The sequence below is a fragment of the Chenopodium album genome, chromosome 19 (genome assembly GCF_948465745.1).
Source record: "Chenopodium album chromosome 19, dcCheAlbu1.1, whole genome shotgun sequence".
NCBI lineage: Eukaryota > Viridiplantae > Streptophyta > Magnoliopsida > Caryophyllales > Amaranthaceae > Chenopodium > Chenopodium album.
In genome coordinates this window covers 28,371,915-28,396,127 of record NC_137852.1, presented here as the reverse complement: position 1 = coordinate 28,396,127, position 24,213 = coordinate 28,371,915, and the positions used below count along the sequence as shown (strand labels likewise).

General features: G+C 41.2%; 2 non-coding genes across 2 annotated transcripts; one reads left to right on the top strand and one right to left on the bottom strand.

Annotated features, from left to right (window-relative positions):
• Positions 1-5,815: 5,815 nt before the first annotated feature.
• LOC145596399 (small nucleolar RNA R71) lies at positions 5,816-5,921 on the top strand. Its single transcript, XR_014103238.1, has one exon. It is a non-coding gene; the product is annotated as a small nucleolar RNA R71 (small nucleolar RNA).
• Positions 5,922-23,655: 17,734 nt separating this feature from the next.
• On the bottom strand, positions 23,656-23,761 carry LOC145596299 (small nucleolar RNA R71). The gene has a single exon (XR_014103148.1). It is a non-coding gene; the product is annotated as a small nucleolar RNA R71 (small nucleolar RNA).
• Positions 23,762-24,213: the final 452 nt, after the last annotated feature.

Here is a 24,213-nt window from a genome sequence, read left to right as displayed (position 1 = left end):
CTTCAAAGACACATTTCTTCGGGATGAGCTTGATTTTATACTTGTTCAAGGTAGCAAATGTTTTCTCCAAATCCATGATATGTCCAACTTGCGTGATGCTCTTAACAATTGAGTCATCAACGTATACTTCCACATTTCTTCCTTTCCAGTGAAGGAACACTCTATCCATTGCCTTCTGAAAAGTTGCCCCCGCATTCTTCAACCCGAAGGGCATAGCTATTTAATTGTACACTCCCTCTTCAGTGATGAATGCAGTTTTTTGCCTGTCTAGCTCGTGCAGGCTGATCTGATGGTACCCTGAGAAGGCATCCGTAAAGCTTAGCAGGACGTGCCCGCTAGTTGAGTATACCAGTTGATCTATCCGTGGCAATGGGTAACAGTCCTTCGGGCAGGCCTTGTTAGGATCCGTGAAATCAACACACATTCTCCATAGGCCATTTGCCTTCTTAACCATGACCACATTGGCTAACCATTCTGGATAGTCATAATGTTCGATAAATCCTACTTCCAAGAGTTCTTCCACCTCTTCCTGGATTGCCTGGTTTTTCTCCGTGGAGAAGCTTCGCTTTTTCTGCCTGACTAGCCTAATATCCTCCTTCACATTCAGCCTATGTACCATGATCTCTAGGTCAATTCCGGGCATTTCATCTGCGGAAAATGCAAAAATGTCTTAATTCTTTCTCAGCAACTCTATGAGGTGCACCCCTACTCTTGGATCAACGTCTTTCCCAATTTTCACCATCCTCGAGGGATCACTTTCTGTGAGCTCGACCGTGACATGCTCCCCGCTGGGAAGTGGTCTAGCCACTTCTTCTTTTGCAGGCTCAAAGTTTTCCATTGCCAACTTTTGTTTATCCTTTTCCCTGTGATACTCTTCACGCTTCCTCTTCCTCGACATCCTCTCTGGCTGCTCAGGGAGTCTTCTCTCAGAACCTGACTGCTGTCTGGTTTTGGCAGGCTGCTTCAAGGCAGTTATGTAACATTGTTGGGCTGTCTTCTGACTTCCCTTGAGCTTTGCTGATCGTCCCTCATTAGTTGTGTAAGCCATGGTTAGGTGGTAAGTGGATACCACCCCGCCTAACTTGTGGATGAGTGGTCTTCCCATGATTACATTGTAGGGTGAAGGGGAGTTTATCACGAGAAATTCTGCTCGGACATCACGCCTTCTTGAACTCTCTCCTACCCGGACTGAGAGCTCGGTTATTCCTTCTAGGGTAAGCCCCGAGCCATTAAACCTAGTGACCTCGTAGTTTACTCTTTTCAGGTCCTTTCGGTCCAACTTCAACTCGTTGAATGCACTGATGTATATGATGTTGGCTGAGCTGCCTCCGTCTATCAGTATTCTATCTACCTCCCAGTTTGCAATTCTCATTGTTACCACCAGCGGGTCAACATGAGGGTAAATTATGGCCTTCTGGTCATACTCATCAAACGTGCCTCGTGGCTGCGGGGGAAGAGGTGTCCATCTACGCTTATCATTGTCATTAATCTGATGTATCATTGCCCTTAGGTCAGCCCGCGCTCTATTAATTGTCCCCCCCATGTACTTGACCTCCGCTGATCACATACACCCTGCCCTCTGGCTTGCCATCTCTGTCCTTGTCTCCAGCTGGGCCCCTATGACCTCCTCTGCGATCAGCTTGGCCCGCTCTACCCTTCTCCTTCCTTCTGGAAGGATAATCACGTTGCTTAAATGGACTCAAGTATTCACTCCTGACTAAGTCCTCTATGTTGTCCTTCAAGTGCGTGCACTCGTCAGTGGTGTGGTCGTAGTCCCTATGAAAGTCACACCACTTACTAGTATCACGGCTCCTGTTCACGCTAAATATGTGAGACCAGGAATGGGTCAGTAGGGTATATATTTATCAAACTTCCCAAGTCTTGGCCCTCTCCGTGGATCGGATCTTCTCAGTCCTACGACCTTGTTCGCTTCTCTGCGGTTTTGCTCAGCCCTACTTGGCTGGTCCACCTTGGGCGCGTTCTCTACCCGGGTGACCTCTGCCCGCCTAACTGGGTCACCTGCTGCTTTCATACCCAGCATTGCCCTGTCAGTTTCATCTACTTTGATGAACTCGTGCGCTTTACCCAGCGCTTCAGCGAGCGTTTTGAGGCTCTTACGCCCCACATACACCTTGAAGGGTGACCCTGACAGTATGTCACTCTGCATTGCCAACAGCGCTACCTCCTGGCTCATGTTTGGAATGGTTGTTGCCTCCTTTTTGAATCTGGTGATGAACTCTCTTAGGGGTTAATCCTTTCCCTAAACCAGGGACATCATCTCGGTTGTCATCTTGGTTTTGTCCACCAAGGTTATGAAATGCTCCATGAACATTCTCTTCAGCTGGTTGTACGACTATACAAAACATTTGGGGATGGCGCCGTACCATTCCACTGCCCGCCCTTCCAGAGTTAGTGGGAAAGCCTTACACCAGACTGAGTCTATCATGGTGTGGAGTACCATATGATTCTCGAAAGCTGATACGTGGCTTTTAGGTGTTGTGGTCCCATTGTACTTGCAACTCGGCATCTTCACCTTCTCCGTCGGTTTCTCCAGAATCTCCCGGCAAAATGGGGAATCATCTAGAACAGCCTGGATTCACGCTCGTTTGTCTCTCTTCGGGCTGGGTCCTTGCTTTGCGGCCGGTGACCTACTGCGAGGGACCCGCTTCTCCGGGCTGATTTGGGCGGGGGTTATTTCCTCCACGCTCCATTCTCGATTCAGGTTGCGAGCCTCCAGCTCCAATACTCTTTGCCTCAGTTGAATGAGCTCATCCTGCTCAGGGGTGAGAGTTGAGACTTCCGGCTTTTTTGCTGCGGGCTGCGCAGTTACCGTTGCCGGTGATGGGCTTGCCCCCTTACCCATGTTGGTAAGGACCGCCGTCATTGCAGCCAGCTGCTCCTTGCTGCACTTAGAGAGGTTCTGCAGAATGGCTGGCATATTCACGGGCTGCGGTTTCTAGGTTACAGGTGCTGAAACAATAAGCTCATTGTTCATGTCTGTTAGCAGCATTCCGTACTTGAAAATGGAGCTGGATCCTACCCGATCTACTGGTTTCGCCGCTGCTTTAGCAGTAGCTGACGTTGATCCGATGGGGTTCGATTTATGTGAGATGGTCCATTTGGGGTTTCCAGTGGATCCTTTTGGATCACTGGTTACTAGGGTGTTTTTTGTGGTGTTTGGCTGGTCTCATTAGTTTTGGACATGGGTATTTTTACAGTTTCTTCTCCAGCCATGGTGGTTAGTTAACTAGTCCCTAGCTCAGTTGGTGAACGTTAGGTTAGATGATCGAATCCCCTCCTTCTAGCGCCAATTGTTCCAGGTGTAGATCCAAGGGTTCAGCTAGGTGAGCTGGGTCCTGTCAACTACCTACACAAGGCAGCACACGTAAATTGCCCTCGGGGGTGGCTCGAGGAACCCTCTCCAAAGCTTAAGTTAGAGAGTGTTTAGAAAGAGAAAATATACTTAGAAAGATGTAGAGAGTGCAATAACTTTAGTGTCTAACCTCTTTTCCGTTGTACTTTACCCTCTATTCATAGGCATATTATCTCCTTCGTGGAGAGTTTAGCCTGGTCAGCCTTGCGGGCTGACTCTGCCGGGCTGATGAGCCCTTCTTTAGTTGCTTACTCGGCAGTGAGTGCGCACCCTGGGGGCTAGGCGATAGTTCAGCGGGAGCTACCCTATACAAAACTATTATTGGCGATCACTTGTATTAAAATCACATTAGCCTAAACCAAATTATTAATTATCTTATTAAGCGTGATTTCAAGTACAAATTCCCTTTAACATGCATAAAATCATGTAAATAATTAATGAATAATATAAAGCAACATAATAATGAGCAAAATCATGTAAATAATAAAGCTTAATAATTATAGCAAGATCCTAGGCATGATACTAACAAGATTAATAACAAATCCTAGCATGTCACTAAACATTAAAGATCAAAACTTTAAACCTAACATGGTACTAACATGCTAACATAATATTAGAAAGAATAAAAGGCAATCTAAACCAGATATTAGAAATCAATAAAAACATCCTAACATGATACTAGGAATTAATGAATAATAAACATGCTTTCTACAAGAATAGAGCAATAAGATTACATACTTTGATGCCTCGTACCTCTTTCTAATAACAAAATACACACGATAGTAAACTTCAATGAAAATTAATAAAGAATAATTAAATAAAATAAATTGAAAGAAAGAGTTAAAAAGTTTAGACTGGATTTGGGACCAAACCCTCAGAAATTATCAACCTTGCACGTCTAGGGCGAAGGCAACTTTTAACTTGGTTAGATGTTTCTAAGTCTTGAAAATGCGGTATTGTGTTTAAAGGGGTTGGTTTAGAAAGAAGGAGAGAGAGAGAGAGAGAGAATAAGCTATATTGCTCAAGAGAGAGAATAGAGAGAATTAATTAAGAATTGATGAATGAAAACAGAGTTTTGAGACCGTATTTATAGGAAAAATAGTCCGGAAATTGACAGAATTTAATAAGGAATAAAACTACACGTTGTCGCCAGAAATACACTCTGTCGCCAAGCGACAAACTTGTCGTTTTGTTCTAGCCTAGGCATGCCATAAAAACGTGAAAAGGGCAACAACCAACCTAAAATAGGCATGCAAACTAGAACATGATACCATAAGAATCCTACCACAAGTCCCAAAGGCTAGACTAAGCCTTTCATGCCAAACATTCAACATACAATCTCAAACTTCTCCATACATAGCACAAAAAGCATCACAAGAAAGCACATTTCCTATCAAAACCGAAAACTACCCTAGACACAAAGACCCCAAGACTTCCCCCAAGCTAGACATTTGATTACCGTTCATCTCTAATGCCATACTCGGTATACCAAAGACTTGGGATAGGGGAACTTCTACCCACCAACATCCACCCTACAATTGGCCGATCGCTCTATTAAATTCCCAAAGGGTAAGGTAGAGGATGTTCCTCTAAGGGTGGGGAAGTTTGTAATCCCTATGGATTTTGTTGTGTTAGAGATGGACGAAGATGTTAACATTCCAATAATTCTAGGAAGACCTTTTCTTGCTACTTCGGGTGCTTTAATAGATGTTAAAAGTCCTAAAATTTCACTAAAAGTAGGAGATGAGATAATAGAATTGTTGGTTGTAGTTACCTTGGGGATTTTGGTTTCTTTGGTTCCTATTACCCCAATGGTTTTGGTTATGGTAATCATAATCATTTCCTCTTTGGTTATAAGCATTTCCCCCTTGTTCATTTCGATTTGGTGGTAAATATCTTTGATTGTCATTCCTAGGTCTATTATCATAAGACAAAGCATTAACTTGTTCATTTTCATTATCATTACCCTCTTTATAATGGGATTGGGGTTGGGAATCATAATTACAAGAAAAGGTATCATGGTCATATGACCCACAATTTTCACAAAACAAACACCCATGTGGCATGTTATTAGATGTAGAAGGAGAAGAGTTAGAATTCATACCTCTCCCCTTAGATTGGGAGGGATGCTCTTGTTGTGAAGTGGAAGTCTCTAGTTTGGCCTTGATAGATGTCATCTCCTTTCCATGGTTGGCTATTTGAGATGTCAAATTATTGATGGCGTTGAGGTGATCGACGGAGTAGACCGCATTTCCTCCTTTGCTTAAAGACTCCCTCTCTCCTTCTTGCCAATCCATGTGGTGTCTCACCACATCCTCAATTATCTCGATGACTTGCTCCTCCGTTTTGTTCATAATCGGGCCACCCGCTCCCGCATCTAAGCTAGTATTTCCTTGTGGGCTCAAGCCCCCACAGAAAATTTGAAGCACTTGATATGACGGAATGCCATGATGAGGGCACTCCCTTTGATATTCCTTGTATCGATCCCATGCATCATACATGGTTTCACTAGCCTTTTAGCGTAAGCCTTGGATCAAAGCCCTTGCCTCGGCTGTCTTCTTTTGAGAATAGAATCTCCCTAAGAAAGCCGTGGTGACCTTGTCCAAGTTCTCAAGGAGTTAGGCCTCACCTCCTTCTCAAGCCATTCAAGATCCCTTCCTATCAAAGAAAAAGGAAATAGCTTTAGTCTCACAAACTCTTGAGTTACCCCATTTACCTTGATTGTGTCGCAATATTTTTCAAACTCGTTCAAGTGTGCAAGAGGGATGTCATGTTTTGCTCCACTATATTGCCTCCTTTCAATCAAATTTATCATCGCGGGCCGAATCTCGAAGTCATTGGCTTGAGTGACGGGTGGAGCAATGCCGCTTGAAGATCTATAAGCTCCCAGAGTTCCCAACTCCTTTAACGGTCTTTGAGGTGGTGGTTCTGCGTCACCTATTTGATCTCGATCCTCCTCGAAATTGGTCTCTCTAGTTGGGGGAGTATTAAACGGCCTAGAACCAGCTCCTTTTCTCCTTCTATAAGTTTGCTCAATCTCGGGATCGTAAGGTACCAAGATCCTGTTATGAGTTCTGCGCATACACTCTCAACAAACGCAATTAGTACCAAGGCTACAAGTGTAGCCAAACAGAAACAATCTTTTTGAAATTTTTGTGTTTTATGGTGACAAGGAAATAAACGCGTCGTCAATTGTCTATCCCTAGATCAAATATAATTTATACACCTAAACAAACCTAATACAAGTATAAGGCAAGCATAGGGGTCGAACCACAAGGAGACATGCATAAACACCACATTCACTACTTAATACTTAAGCTACCTCGGAACAAGAAGTGTGAATAACTAAGAGAATAAACTAGAGATTAAGAATGATTAAAAATCAATATAACTAAGCACCACGGGAAGTAGGTAGATGTAGTTGCCAATTGACCATGCAATAACACGGAAGCAAAGCAATGGTAAACTAAGCATGCAAGAATATCGAATTAAAGCTCAATCTAACCGCCTTCCGGGGTTAATTAATTTCTCCTAACATAGCCTCTATGTTTCCACACTAGAACCATATATTAGAAGGTGCAATCAAAGAACTATCGATAACAATGAACCTTAACTAAGTCAACTTCCGTTTCTTGTTAGCAAAGATTCACCTTTAATCAACTAACAATGTGCACTTGCAAGAAGATTAAAGAATATCAAACATACAAAGACTTTAATCACCATTAACAAAACCCCAACATCATAAGCATGAATCAATCAACAACTACACCATCCCCACACCCTTGGCTAGGTGACTACTCACAAACCATATTGAGGACAATATCAATCATCAAATCAATAACCATCAACATGATCAATAAGCAAAGAAGGAAAATCAAAATAAGCAAACAAAACTAGATACAAAAGTAAAGAAAGAGAGTAAGAGATTTCTCATTAATTGAAGATGAAGATTTACAAAGATTCAATCAAGCTCCTTCTTCAATATCCAAGTTCATCAATGGAAATCCACACTTTCTCTCTCTACTAATGGAGTTTCTCTCTCTAGATTAGGGCTAAAATGTACATGATAATCTCATTACAAACCTAGGGGTCTTTATAAGCCTCTCACATTACTCTAAAGAAAGATTAAAATGCACGGAAATACCCATGAGAGCGGCCGCTCCATCGAGGGTGAGCGGACGCTCTAGAGGGTATTAATCAAAACAGCCGCCTTACTGGAGCGGGCGCTCTCCCAGACAGGAGCGGGCGCTCCTCTCTGGTGGAGCGGACGCTCCATAAGTCTGGAAAACAGGGGATCAGATGAGAAAATGGAGCGGGCGCTCCTCTCTGGTGAGCGGCCGCTCCTCTTAAAATCTCCGGACTCTTCTCCAAATCCATGCTCCTCTCTTCCGCTATTCGAATGCACTCAAAAAGGTTGACTAAGCCTCGAGCAGAATCACACGAGAACTCCATTCAACCTACTAAAACACTCATACACAAACATAAGTATAGAAAAGAGGGAAAGCGACAAAACAGGGCCAAAAACAAAGGAAAAGGAGGGGAAAACACAAAAAGGAACAAGGCAAAGCAAACTAAAACAAGGTGCTTGAAAAGGCTCAAACAAGTCCAAGTGAAGGGAAAAATCCTTAAAGAAAAGGATAAAAGAGTTAAATAAATACCACTCATCATATGGTGAACTAGACTCAAGTAATCAATTAGCAATCAACAACACCGCACCCCGGCAACGGCGCCATTTTGATGGGCGTTAGAACGGTCGCACATTCCACCTTGTTCAAACACATTTATTAACAAACACCTTACAAACCAAGCATAATGAAAATTAAGAGTTCAGTCCACAAGGAACGGGATATGGATGCTAAAGATCTTAACACTTAAGCTAATTCGAAGTCAATGGTGAATTGGGGTTCGTCAAGTAGATAAACAAACTATGGTTCTAAATCAATGGATTAAAGACACTAGGGAATGGGATCCACTCAACCAAGACAATTAGGCAAACGGGGAGTAAAATAGACAAGATATAGCAAGGACTATATGTAAAATCAACCTCATGCAATAAGAAAACAACTCACACTACTAAACTTAGATTCCTCATTAGTCTAGCAATAGATGATACATAATCAAATTGCAATAAGTAATGACATACTCAATTTACACTTCAATGTCAAATTAGGCATATCATGCCATCAAGCTCCTAAGTCAAGGGTAGCTAATCCTATCATGAAGAACTAACAAGCAATCTCATATAATCAATTTAATTGTAATACAAACATCAACGTTTCTCCCACATTTGCATAATTAACCCAAAAGGTTGAGCTTCACCCAACCCCTAGCAAGAAGACTACTCACAACTCATGTTTATCAACATGCAATCAACAATTAGGATTCTAACTACTTGAATGATATGGGAAAAGTGGTTAAGAATTGAAATAACTATCATCCAATAACAAATTACCAAGAACCAAGAAGATTAAAATAACATGCAAATACCAAATAAAATCTGAAATTAAGTAGAAAAAGGTTGGAGAAATTACTAATTGAAGCTTCAAATGTTGAATACAAATTGCCAAACCTTGAGAATAATTCTTGAATTTCACTAATACAATGATTTGATTTGATGAAAAATAATCTAAAATTAATTAAAAGGAATGTTCAAACTAAGAGAGGTTTATGAAAACTAGGCTACTGTTCTCTACCTTCTAAAAGAGCTAATGGGGAAGTATTTATACTCCCCGAAACACATAGGAAAATCCGTCAAAAGAAAACGGATTCCCAACGAGGAGCGCCCGCTCCACAATGAGGAGCGCCGCTCCTACGCTAGGAGCGCCCGCTCCTTTCGGCTGCACGCCCTCTCCTGAATGCTTCAATGAAAAGTTAGATTTGAAAGTGTCAGGGAGGAGCGCCCGCTCCTCACATGATGAACGCCCGCTCCACTGTTCCACAACATGGGCAGATTTCAACTTCAAAGGGAGGAGCGGCCGCTCCTGGTCAGGAGCACGCGCTCCTAACAGACTCTGAATTTGGGCAGAATGTAGCTAAAGTCGAGGTGCCCCCGCTTCATGAGAGGTGCACGCCTGCTCCCCTGGAGCGCCCTCTTTAATCTTTAATTATCTTGTCTTAAACACAATTCATGCACCGAAATCTTACCAAATTGAGTCCATAGACCTGCAAAACGTGGACAAACATAAACCAAGAGGGGGAAAGCCGAGACAAAACATTTTCATTCAAAATTAGGTTAAAAAGAGGGGAAATGATTGCAAAATCGGATTTAAATTTACATAATAAGTGGTCAAATAAACCACTTATCAAATGCGCCATTTTGATGGGCGTTAGAACGGTCGCACATTCCACACTCGATCAAACACATTTATTAACAAACACCTTACAAACCAAGCATAATGACAAGTAAGAGTTCAGTCCATAAGGAACGGGATATGGTTGCTAATTAAGATCTTAACACTTAAGCTAATTCAATGTCAATGGTGAATTGGGGTTCGTCAAGTAGACAAACAAACTATGGTTCTAAATCAATGGATTAAAGACACTAGGGAATGGGATCCACTCAACCAAGGCAATTAGGCTAACGAGGAGTAAAATAGACAAGATATAGCAAGGACTATATGTAAAATCAACCTCATGCAATAAGAAAACAACTCACACTACTAAACTTAGATTCCTCATTAGTCTAGCAATAGATGATACATAATTTAATTGCAATAAGTAATGACATACTCAATATATACTTCCATGTCAAATTAGGCATATCATGTCATCAAGCTCCTAAGTCAAGGGTAGCTAATCCTATCATGAAGAACTAACAAGCAACCTCATATAATCAATTTAATTGCAATACGCACATCAATGTTTCTCCCACATTTGCATAATTAACCCAAAAGGTTGAGCTTCACCGAACCCCTAGCAAAAGCACTACTCACAACTCATGTTTATCAACATGCAATCAACTATTAGGGTTCTAACTACATTAATAATTTGGCAAAAGTGGTTAACAATTTAAATAACTATCATCCAATAACAAATTACCAAGAACCAAGAAGATTTAAATAACATGCAAATACCAAATAAAATCTGAAATTAAGTAGAAAAAGGTTGGAGAAATTACTAATTGAAGTTTCAAATGTTGAATGCAAATTGCCAAACCTTGAGAATAATTCTTGAATTTCACTAATACAATGATTTGATTTGATGAAAACTAAGCTAAAATTAATTAAAAGAAATGTTCAAACTAAAAGAGGTTTCTGAAAACTAGGCTACTGTTCTCTACTTCTAAAAGAGCTAAAGGGGTAGTATTTATACTGCCTGAAACACATAGGAAAATCCGTCAAAAGAAAACGGATTCCCAGCGAGGAGCGCCCGCTCCACAATGAGGAGCGCCCGCTCCTTTTGGCTGCACGCCCTCTCCAGAATTGTTCAATGAAAAGTCATTTTTGAAAGTGTCAGGGAGGAGCGCCCACTCCTCACATGTTGCACGCCCGCTCCCCTGTTACACAGCATGGGCAGATTTAAACTTCAAAGGGAGGAGCAACCGCTCCTGGTCAGGAGCACGCCCGCTCCTAATAGACTCTGAATTTGGGCAGAATGTAGCTAAAGTCGAGGAGTGCCCACTCCATGAGAGGTGCACGCCCGCTCCGCTGGAGCGCCCTCTCCAATCTTTAATTCTCTTGTCTTAAACACAATTCATGCACCGAAATCTTGCCAAATTGAGTCCATAGACCTGCAAAACGTGGACAAACACAAACCAAGAGGGGGAAAGCCGAGACAAAACATTTTCATTCAAAATTGGGTTAGAAAGAGGGGAAATGATCGCAAAATCGGGTTTAAATATACACAATAAGTGGTCAAATAAACCACTTATCAAATCCCCCAAAGCTAGCCAAATGCTTGTCCTCAAGCAATTCACATTGCCAAAAAACAAAACCAAAGATCAATTTGCTCAAAGAAAAGCACATGCATAGATATGAGAATCCTTAAGCAATAAAACTCGAGCATGAGGTATATGCCTAAGATCAACCACGGTCATGACTAGCCAAAGCCTAGCATATCTTACCGCGTCCCTATAAAAAAGTTCAAATCCCCCCTAATGGTAGTGTCTCGTGACTCCACGAAGGAGCCGAAAAAACATAGATAAAGCGGTTTCAAACGCTCGACATCTCAATGAAAGAGTACCCTCTCCATATGCTTGCGAATCAACTCCCTCCACCGATAAAGGCATCCACTACTCTCCTAATCATTACAAGACTCAAGGACTACGACACAAAGTTAAGGTATATGTATAAAACTAGAAGTGTTTTGCAAAATGAGCCGACTAAGTTGTATCATTTGTAGCAAACCCAAAAAGGCTTCTAACCTTGACCCAAGTTGCAACTTTGAATGAACTTTTTAGACTACACCCCCAAGCTTATTTGGTTGCTAAGGTGGTGATAATACATTCCTTCTTTGCATTATTATCCTTTTCTTTTTATTCTTCATTCATTCCCTTTTTCTCTTTTTTTTTTTTTCTCTTCACTCTCCTTTACAAAAGGGAAATCAGCCTGGCTTTCACACGCTTTTTACGCGAAATCCGATCTTTAACCAAATTTGATCTACGGAATCCTTACAGAAGCTAAAAACGTATAATTAAACATAATAATATTATAATAAAATAATAATATTTTATTTCCAAATAAAAATCCATTTTTAAATAATCATTAATCCTAACTCTATTAGAATTTAAAAGAACCTTCTAGAAACCTCTAGAAAATTATAATTAATCCTAATAATTTTAGGAATAATAATTAACATTGGGCCCTCCTCTAGATCATTGCGCCATATGTAAATGATGAACCGGGCCCAATTTAGTATTTTGGCCATAACTTCCTCAATATTCATCGGAATTCGGCTTATAATATATCGCTGGAAAGGTCTTTTCGAGCCCCATCCAATAACACTATTATTGGACCCTTATCATGGACAAAAATAAACTAGATTGGCTATTTTTAAAAAAATAAGGTTATTTTCAAAAATAGAGAGATGAGAATTTTAATAAACTAGATTGGCTTATAATATACCGCAACACTTGACTTTCCACACTTTCACCTCATTCGATTATAAATCGACGTGAAAGGCATTCATCACAAGGTTTGGTTTTAGGGAGACACAAATGGGTGTCTACAGAAGCCCCCACTTTGACTGAGTTTGGCAAAACTTAGGTTTTGACGGAGAATGATTTAGAACGTTCTGCGATGCCAAATCATTCTTATAACCCCGATACCTGCAAATCAACATTATTTATATAGATAAAAGAGTTAAGAAACGCGTATCTTGCATTGTCGAGCACACGTCTCTGGAGTAACCATTTTTGTCGCTATATTTGTTGTTTGTGACAACCTCCACAGTATCTCTCGTGAACACCATCTTTAAAGGTAACATTACGTCGCTATCTTTAATTTTCTTTGGTGACAATCCTCCACAGTATCTCGGGAACATCGTCGAAAATGACCGTATGTCGTCAATCTCAAGGTTGTGGCAGCACGTCGCCACGACAGTACGTCGCCATTATAGACAATATCTACTTTATCTCGAGGGATCGTCAAAGGTGACCATGTCCCGTCATCTTCAGAATTTGTGACATTATTTCGCCATGGCAGTATCTTGCCATTATAGACAATTTCGTCTCTTCGTTGGGACTTTGTCGAAGATCATTTTACGTATTGATCTTTAACATTGCTCTTGTACCAATATGTCGGTGCTTCCACTGTTTTGTGAACCATTACGTCGGTGCTTCTATTGCTTATGAACCATTAATTTGGTGCCTTTGCTATGAGCCAATATTTTGACGCTTTAAGCTAAGTGAGACGATCTCCTATCAGGTCGATCACTTAATGTGATTTTAATCGAGCTGATTACTAACTCATGTCTGGCGTACAAAGGAACCAAACTGCTGCACAAGGTCCACATAACCATAATTGGACCCCCATATATCATCCTCGCTCTGGCGCCAGCCAGAAACAGTTGTCGCCACATTTTACGCCTGTCGCCAAGAGACAGAGTCTGTCACCTCGCGACAAATTTGTCATTTGGCAACATAATTGGGTTTTTAAATACCCATTCTTTCTTCTTCATTTCGCTGCTGCTCTGTTCGTTCGTGTTTCTCAAATCTTCAAAACACTTGTTCTTGCTCGTTTCTCGACCAAATTCGCTCAAACTTGTTGCAAATCAAAGCTTATCTCATCTATTTTCCCATCTATGTAAGTTTTGCTCAAACTCAACTCGATTTTTTCTGAATTGCTCATTCTTGCTCGCGACTTTTCGAAAAACTCGAACATGTTCATGCTCAATTTGCTTTATTTGTTGAATTTTATGCCTTGAATTTACTTGATTATGTGTAAGCTTTGCTGCTCGAAAACACCCAGTACTGACCTATACCGTCGTTTCGTTTTCGGGGCATGCGAAGGTGTTCAAGCTTGTAGGGCCGGCGGAATAAGTGCTCTACCCATCTTTCTTACGGCTCGGCAGTTCTGAAGGCACCTAAGGATACACCAGTTCAGCCTTTTGTATATTGCATTGGGAGTATGATGAGACTTGTTTGACTCAATTTAGTGAAGAAATGAATGATTTACCATTGTTGGACCTCTTGAGGTCGTGAAGAACAATGTGACTTGTTCTTTGCGTTTTTACCGTCTTTTCTTGTACAATTTGTCACAATATTTACTATATAATTGCAAGAAATTGTTTGTTTGCTTGAAAATGCTAATTATGCTTAGTTTAATTTTTGCTCTGTTTTAGTACTATGTACTTTGTTTTTTGCGAGAATAGTATCATGCGGCTAGGCGAACCTTAGATACTATAGAGCCTTAAATTTAATTACTTTTACATAATTTAGCATGGCTAGATGGCGTGGTTCCAGTTCTCGATCGAGGGATCCGCGCCGGGAAGACGAGCCAGCTAGCAAGAGCGAGGTTGCTCCGTCTACGTCCAGACTAGGACCTCTTCCAGAGTGGAACGAGTGCACCATGTTCTTTGCCCCCGTGCATCATTTGTCGGAGCGAGTCCGACGAGGTCTCGAGAGTGGGAGGACCCGTAGTCACGGTTCGGGCAACTCCACATTGGCACGCTCTACGACACCTTCATCAGTAGGGATGAGGGATTGCGGCAGCTTTGGAAGTCATGTGGGTTGACTGCTCTTCTTCGGGCCACCCGGGACATGTTTTCTTTCGACGGGGGTAACCTCGTCGTTCGAGCTTTGGTGAAGTTCTTTTAGGACACAACCTACACCTTCCACTTTCCCTTGGGTGAGATGACAGTCACTCCAGCCGACTTTAGTCTCATCACGGGGCTAGAGTATCAGACTGCTCCTCTGCCATTCGACAGCGATATCACGGTCCATTCACCGATCGTGTTGGAGTTGTTGGGTCCGATTGTTGTTCGGGCCCGAGCTGAGGCTGAGTCGGGACAGCTGAGCTCTCGATATATTCGTCGCGGCACACTAGTTGCAGCTTTTGAGGATAATGCGATCACTCGCGAGCAGCAAGTGCGCATTTTAGTGCTTATTATGCTGTGAAAAATCAGGGACCTTTTCCCCTGACAAGGGTAGTAGATTACTTTACTACCTATCCACTGTTCGCAACCTTTACTTGGTCGGGACATATGACTGGGCCAGTATGGCCTATGCGGACTTTTTGCTGGGCCTGCGACGTTCTTGCCGTCACAGGGCCTTGTCTGGAGAGGTCGCACTTTCCAGCTTCCGGAGGGTCGTAGAGGTCGCATTGATTTTTGTCATTTGTGTAGATCTGGTTCTACGAGTATTTCCCCTCACTTGCGCCTTCGAGACCTTCGACCCGTGAGCTCCCCATTGTCGCCAGTCGGGGAGGTCGTCGTGGTCCAGCTGAGGCCGTTCGTCTTCGAGAGGTGCTCCTCTCGGTAGGTTCTTGCGAACACTGCCCTTTTTTTATTATCATCTCTTTGTTTAGCATTCATCTCACATAGTTGTTTTGTACCTGTGCTAGCTGCATAGTACACTATTGAGCGTCGATATTTTTTGGGGACAGACAATGCGGTGGTCTACCTAGGAGAGAGGGTAGTCATTCAGCATTTCTTAGAGGTTTTCTTTGTTCCTACCCCTCCGCCTCGGCACATGTTTTATGAGGCACTACTGCGAGACCGGGCGAGTGGATTATCTCGGGGTACTCCCTGGAGGTCCTACGTTCTCCTCGAGCAGAGCTACAAGGAGGACTTGCTGCCTTTACTAGCGACGGCTTCTGTCCTATCTGAGGAGGCAGCGGTATGCTTTTTACTTTATTTCATTTGCTTTCAACTAGGTAGCCCCCAACTGATTTCTAATCATTTGTCTTTACCCTTATCAGGCCGGTCCTAGGGAGTTTATTCCCTCGAGGATGTCCATACGCTATTAGGGCATGTATAGATCGATTAAGGAGCTGATTCCGCCAGCTCCGGAGGAGGAGCGGTTCGTGGAGCGCTCCATTCCCCGTCACCAGACTCGGGTGAGCATATTTATATATTTATGCTTTTGTATTTGTTTTCATACCATTACTAACCTTGTACCTTTGACAGTTTTCTCGCGAGTTGGTGACAGCTATGGCGAGGTGCATAGACGCCTTTCGCAGCCAGCTCGTGAGGTTCCAGAACCGTGCTACTTGTCGTAGCAACGACGCTGAGGAGGTATTACTCTCAAATTTACTTTAGCATTACTTTTCGTTACACTTTTTACTTGATTTCTAACTTGATTCATTCTTGCAGGGACAATCTATTCCTTCTCCGCACACACGGTCGAGGCCTGAGCCTAGGAGAGAGACTATTAGGTCCGACTCGAGGCGTCGCCGCACTACTTGTGGCGGTCGGGGTGGTCGTTCTGAGGCCGCTCCTACAGAGGATTCAGCCTCTTCTCCTGAGGAAGTTGCAGCTTGGCCGACCAGCCGAGGAGAGATGACATGGGCTCCTTTCATGGGTGGTAGGACATACGAGGTCGGTTCGTCGTCGCAGCAGCCCTTGCAGCCTCAGCCGCTATCTATCGGATATCAGGGTGAGACGGGTTGGACTGGCCCTGAGTTATGGTTTCCGACGACCGGCGCATCGGGGGATGGTGAGGGACATACTCCACGGACTACGACATTCTTCGTTACTTTCAACATTCCTCATCATTTGCAGCCTCCCGCACCGTAGTTGTACCTGTATTTATTTATTTTGACTTTGTATGACTTTGTGTAATTTGTATTATATGACTCATGTATTAGACACTTGTGTATATGCAATTTTATTATTTAAACTCATTTTATTTCTTGCATTTTATTTTTTTATTTTGTGTGCAAGTGAGTGTGTGCGAAAGAAATGTGACTTTAATATTCGCGCAAGAAATTTCCGTTATTTTTATTATTATGGAGGGTACCGACTTTATCCCCAACTAAGAAAAAAATGAAAAATAAAATGAAGAAAAATACTTCGACCAAAACTAAGCCTAAATTTAACTAAGCTTAATTTAATCAAGAGCGAAAAAGGCAAAGATGAAACAATGTGGATTTGATAGGCCAAATCAAAGTCAAATTGGAGTTAGAAAAAACGCGGTTTACGTAGCGCGTGACTGTCTCTGGATAAAGTAAGCTGGCGCCACACGTTTGCTTCTGTCGCCACGCGACAGGATTGTCGCCTGGCGACAGAATCAATTTTCAGAATTCTTTCAGGAATTGAATTCTGGCGAAAAAATAGCTTATAAATAGCCCCCTGATCTGACGTTTTTTGTATAATTCGAACAAATTAGTCATTATACAAATTGACAATTAATCATGTCTTTAATTAAAAAAAAAACTTTTGTGATTTCACACGTGAGTGGTGTCGTTCTTTAATCACTAAAGAGAGAAAAGAACTTAACATTTCACATGGGGGGTATTTATGGTATAAAGGGGGTAGATATTGACATAGTATTTATTCGTACCGCCTTAGAATATTGGGATTCTAATACTCACTGTTTTAAATTATTCTATGATAAAATTTGCCCTTTACCGGAAGAATTTGGTGCCATTCAAGGCTTCCGTCCTTAAATCTTGCGGTAATGCCTAGGATAAGTTTGTATTATTATAAAGATTAGGAGCGTTTTCTTGATCTTAGGGGTAAAGATCTAAACAACATAGTGCATGGTAATAATATTGATTTAAAAGAATTTGCACGTTTTTATTTTGATAAACCACGCTCCGAATCTTTCCATGTTTATAGAAGAAGAGCCTTCCTCTTTTGCATGCTTAGCCAATATCTCCTTACTAGTGGTAAAAACAATGAGGGCTAAGCAATTATCATATCTGTTTTAGAAAGAATTGAATCAGAGTGAAATCCAATGCCATTAATTGTTGGAGAGACCATGTTGAGTCTTGATGAGTTGAAAAAGAATCCTAAAGCACCCCTTCGAGGTTCTCCAATTTAATTACAGGTAGAAAAATAATATTCTTAATTACAGAAATAAAAAAATTATTTTTGTATTGCAATACTAATTATGTACATTTTTACAGATATGGCTCATGGAGAGACTAGGATTAATTAGTCCTCCTGATGATATTGATAAGTATACTCCCAACTACTTTGTTCGGCGAAAGAAGCGCTTCTCTTTAAAGATGGGTCGCCGTGAGTGGGGTAAGGTGTTTGCTGCTGGTGACTTTTCCATGAACTGGGTCTTCCCTTGGTGGAAGATTGAGAAGATGATTGGTTGTAACAACCAACCTTTTTGCCGTCTACCTAGCTTATCAAACTATCCCTGTAGCGTAAAGAGATAATATGGTATTGCACAAACTATCCCTACGGGAGATTTTCACCGTCCTTATGAATTCCTTGTTTCACAAGAAGTTGAGCGCTTTGATAAGTATTGGTGTGCAAGACCTTTATGGGAGGTGGTTCCCCATAAGGTTCCACCCTCTTTGTCCAATAGTGTGAAGCAATGTCCCGATGGACGATCTCAAAAAGACTAAGTCAAAGTTGAGAAGACCAATGTGAAGACTCGTCTAGGAGATAAGAAAGCTCCTGTTAAGGAACGTCTAGGTGAAAGAAACGAGTTTAAGACTCCTATTATGCCTAAAAAGAAGAGATCTAACAAAGATAAAGGGAAAAGAAAAGTTGACTCTACAGAAAAGAAAGTTTGGGTAGAAAAGAAGCATGGAGTTTTAGCGGAGGGAGAGACTATCCAAACCAAAATAGAATGTAGATCTTCTAATGGGTGCCTTCTAGCAAAAGTAATGGATAAAGAAGAGGATGCGGACAAAAATTGGAAAAGAATTAAGAAAGAGAAGAAAGATTAAAGCATTGCTTTTCTTTTGATTTATTAAACAATTTAAATTTGTTTTAAGTTAATTTCTTTATGCTTTATTTCATCAATAATGTAATTTTTTATTAACTAATGTGATTTCAGCTTTTTTAATTAAATTAACTTTACAATTAAACAATGAAAACAATTAAAAATATTTATTTCAGAAGATTTCTTCGAGTGCGGAAGTCGATAAATTTCCAGAATGCACCAAACTTGCCCAAATTCTCGCAGAAAACTGGCGCTGCCTGTTCAAAGTCTGTCGTTGGGATATTCCTTCTGTTGCTGGCGACAAAGCTGTCGTCTAGCGACAGAGTCTGTTTTCTGGCGACAGACTTATTTTCTTGCAGTCATAATTTTGTCAATTCAGGGATGCGAGAATTTGAAAAATTAAAGTGGCCGCACCCTTTAAAGGGTTGCCTACGTATCCTTTCCTAAGGAATCAGTCCAAACGTAGCTCTCTTGAGTGTGTTACTCAAGTGTTTATGGGTAGTACTTCTTATGTTGGTCAAGATTTGTCATATTTGAAAATTCATTGCCATCCATGTCAGTTAATTTTGCCGCGCCTCCTGACAAGATTGTTTTGACAATGTATGGTCCGGACCAATTAGATCTAAACTCACCTCTTGGATCCAAAACATTTTTCCTTATTGCTTTTAATACCAAGTCTCCAACCTTGATATTTCTAGTTTTGACCTTTTTGTTAATTTGTCTAGCCATACGAGTTTGATAACATTGGGTATGATGTAGAGCCTCTAATCGCTTTTCGTCAAGTAAAATTAGCTCTTCATGCCGTGCTCTAGTCCATTCTTTTCGTGATGCGTAGAGAAGGTATTTCTAACTCCACAGGTTGTACGAAATCCATTCCATACACTAAGGTGAATGGCGTACTCCCTGTTAATGTTCGGATTGACGTGCGATAACCCCAAAGTGCAAAGTGGAGTTTATCAGGACAATTTTTGTAATTTTCTTTCATTTCCTCGATGATAGTCTTTAGGTTCTTATTGGCGGCCTCAACTGCTCCATTTGCTTGAGGCTTGTAAGGGGAAGAATGATGATGTTGAATAAAATATTTTTGTAGCAATTCTTCACATTCGGCTTGAAAGTTAGTACCATTGTCACTTATCATCTCACGTGGGACTCCACATCGACAAATTATGTTTCTTTCGATAAAGAGTGTTACATGCTTTGTAGTGAGTTTAGCATATGATTGTGCTTCAACCCACTATGTGAAGTAATCGATTGCAACCAAAATGTATTCATGTTCTCCTGTCCCAGGAGGTGTCATTTTTCCAATTATGTTAATTCCCTATGTTGAGAAAGGCCATGGTGAAGTGTATGTGTAGAGAAGAGATGGAGGAATATGTTGCAAATTTGCATAGATTTGGCACTTAGGGCATCTTTTTACATATTGATGACAGTCCCTATTCATGGTAGTCCGATAGCATCCTTCTCGCATTATTTTTGGACTAGCATTTTGCCATTAACATGTGTTCCACATATTCCTTCATGGACTACTCTCATAGCTCTTTGAGCATCTTTTTTTACCTACACATAATAAAGCTCGACCTTTAGGTACCCTTTTCTATAACTCATTTCATATGAGCACGTACTAGGAAGCCAAAAGTCTTAAGGCTCGTTTTGCTCTTTTGTCAGCATGAGGAGAGTATTCTCCTTTGGTGACGTAATTGAGTATATCAGTATACCATGGATCTTCTTCTTCTTGTTCTTCTTCTTGGACTACTTCATCGTCTTCTACAGCTTGGATATATGCCGGTTTATGCCTTTTTTTCTATGGTTAAAGGCATTTGTTCAATTTCCTTAGGAATTCTAACCATTGAGGCTAGTCTTGCCAAGACATCGGCGAATTGATTTTCTTCTCTAATTAAACAGGTGTATTCTACCTTTTCCAGTTGATAAGTGAGGGTTTCCAGGTATGTTTGGTAAGGGGCTAAGCTTTCGCTCCTAACCTTCTATCTTTTGGAGATTAGGTTGATAATTAAAGAGGAATCTCCGAAAATTCGAAGTTTCTTTACTCCTAAGGCTAGAGCCGTTTCGAGGCCTACCACGCATGCTTCATATTCTGTTGCGTTATTGGTAACGTCGAAATCTAGCTTTATTGAGATGGGAACGTGTTCCTCTTTAGGTGATACTAGTAGGACTCCTACGCCACATCCTTTCTGGTTTGAGGCTCGATCAAAGTATAGAGTCCATGTATTATCTTTTTTCATCATTAAATCTTCATCTGAAACTCGTGATCATGCATTGGCGTTGAATCTTCTACTGGGAAGTCCGCTAGAAAATTCGAGATCACGGATCCTTTAATCGTCTTTTAAGGCATGAACCTTATATCGAACTGGGCTAGGTTAAATACCCACCTTGAAATACGTCTATTAAGTGTAGATTTCTCGAATAAATACTTGAGAGGATCCATTTGTGACACTACGTAGACGGTGTGAACGAGCATGTAATGTCATAACTTGGTTGTGGCCCACACCAATGCGACGCACAATTTCTCAAGTGGTGTATAGCGTGTTTCATATTAGAGCATCTTTTTACTTAGGTTGTAGATGGCATTTTCTTTGTCTTCTACTTCTTGTGCGAGCATGGCTCCCATTGTTTCTTTGGTGAATGTTAAGTACAACCTTAGAGGTATTCCTGGGAGTGCTGGAGCTAATACGGGAGGATTGGCGAGATATGCTTTGATCTTCTCAAAGGCTTTTTGACACTCATCGTCCCATATGACTGGCGCATTTTTCTTAAGCTTTTTGAAGATTGGTTCTTATATCGTGGTCAACTTAGATATGAACTTACTTATGTATTGCAACCGGCCAATAAATCCCCGAATTTGTTTTTTGGTTTTGGGCGGTGGCATCGACATGATTGCCTTAATCTTGGTTGGGTCTATCTTTATTCCTCTAGAGCTTACGACATATCCCAAGTGTTTTCCTGAGGTTACTCCGAAAGCACATTTGGAGGGGTTTAACCTCATGTTATATTTTCTTAACCTTTTGAAGATCTTTCTTAAGGCTACTTGATGTCCTGGACATTCCTTGGATTTTACAATCATGTCATCTACATATACTTCCACTTCTTTGTGCATCATGTCGTGCAGTAGGGCAATCGCTGCTCGTTGGTAAGTAACACCCGCGTTTTTCAACCGGAATGGCATTACCGTGTAACAGTAAGTACCCCAAGGTGTTATGAATGTTGTTTTCTCCATGTCTTCTTCGGCCATGAGAATTTGGTTGTACCCCGCGTATCCATCCATAAACGAGAGAAGTGTGTGATTTGCTGTACTATCTACCAAGATATCAATGTGTGGTGAAGGGAAGTTGTCCTTTGGACTTGCCTTATTTAGATCTCGATAGTCGACACACATTCAAACTCTACCATCTTTTTAGGGACTAGGACCACATTCGCGACCCATTCGAGCTGAGGTATTTGGATACCCTGATAAAACCTGCAGTTATTTGTTTTTGTACTTCTTCTTTTATTTTAAGGGCTACGTCGGGTTTCATTCGACGTAACTTTTGTTTTACAGGTTTCATTCCTGGAATTAATGGTATGGTGTGTTGAGCTATTTCTCTATTAATGCCTGGAATATCTTCATATGACCAAGTGAATACATCGATAAATTCTTTAAGTAGATTAATTGAACCGGTGCTTTTATCTTTATTTAATGTGAGTCCGATTCTAACTTCGCTTTTACTGATTGGATCTTTTGAGATGTCAACTGTTTCATTGTCTTCGATTATTGGTGTTTTATTTTCAAGTATTTCCGTTTCTTTAATAATTTGTTTATCATTTTCATCATTAATTAAGCAATGCTCGTCATCTTTGGTTAAAGAAAAACACGAGGAATAAGGGGAAGAAGACATATTATTGAATTCATTAAGAGATGTCCGTTGGAACTTGATTACTAATTATCCTAGGAGTAGGAATAGAAGATTGAGGTGCTACAACTAGAGATTGAGAAGACTTGATAAGGGAAGACTCTGACTCGGACTCTAACTTAGACGATTCTTCGAACATTGACCCTTGTCCTGTAGTTACGGAGATCTTTCTTCCATTTGCAGTGGTCACCTTTACCGTCTTGCGCCATCCTCGCTCTTGATCTTCTATTGGAGTGATAAACTTCGAAGGATCAAAATTTTCACTTTGTAAGACCGTTTGAATGAGTGAAGAGTTGTCTTCCACGTATCTTGGCTCAATCTTTTCTCGCCCAAAGAGAACTCCATTCCTTTGGAATAGCTTAACCTTAGTTTCTACCATAAACCCCTACTAGACTTCGGAATAGCTTAACTTAGGTATCGTGCATTTGACCTCCATTTCTTTGGGTTCGACCTTGACTTACCACTACACTAAATAGGGGTTTGTTAAGTTACAAATTTTGTTTGATTGGGTGGGGTGGTAGCCCAACGACCTACCGTTCTCCTTCCCATCAAAATGGCGCCGTTGCCGGGGAGTGGTGCTTTGAATGCATGTTGTTGTTGAGTCTATTCCACTCTATTTGCAAAATACAAAAAGATTTTACACTTAGGCTACACTTGTAGTCGTGCTACTAATATTGTCTTTGAGTTATGTGTGTATAGATCCCAAGTCATGGGAGGTAATTCAAGAGTTACCTTGAAAGAGCTTGGAGTGCCCGGGGCATATAGGTATGAGAGCGCCATAGCTCCACCTATAACACCGGAGAATGACTTTGAAATTCGGCCGGCAATGATCACCCTAATTGAGAGGAGACAATATAGTGGGGCAAAGAACGAGAGCCCATTGAACCATCTTAAGGAGTTTGAAAAATATTGTAACACAATCAAGATTAATGGACTGTCTCAAGAATTCATCCGCCTTAAGTTGTTCCCTTTCTCCCTCATCGGAAGGTCTTTGGAATGGCTAGATAAAGAGGTGAAGCCCAATTCATTGAAAACTTGGGATGATGTCACCAAAGCTTTCTTGTTCCGTTTCTATCCTCAAAAGAAAACGGCGGAGGCAAGAACTTTGATTCAAGGGTTCAAGCAAAAGCCTAATGAAAGCCTTTATGAAGCATGGGAAAGATTCAAGGATTATCAAAGGGAGTGTCCACACCATGGGATTCCTACCTATCAAATCATACATATCTTTTATGGTGGGTTGAGTTCTCATGGGAGAGCAAGTTTGGATGGCGGAGCCGGAGGCCCAATCATGAACAAGACGGAAGAAGAAGTGGTTGATGCTATTGATGAAGTAGCTCGTCATTATATGAATTGGAAAGAAGTGGAAAGAGAACCAACAAGCAAGGGTTACTCGATCGAACAACTTAGTATCATCAATGATTTGACCATTTTGATTGCGGATTTAGGGAAAGAAGTTATGTCTCTCAAGGAAAAGCTTGAGAAGCCTCCTTCCCAAGCTCCAATTCTTCCCTCCCAAATTAAGGGGAGAGGTACATCTTCTCACTCTAACTCCAATTTTTCTACTTGTTGCATGATTGTGGAATGTTGGCCATGTTAATTATGTGGAATGAATGATCATAATGCTTCTATGTGCCCAAATGTTCCTTGTAGTA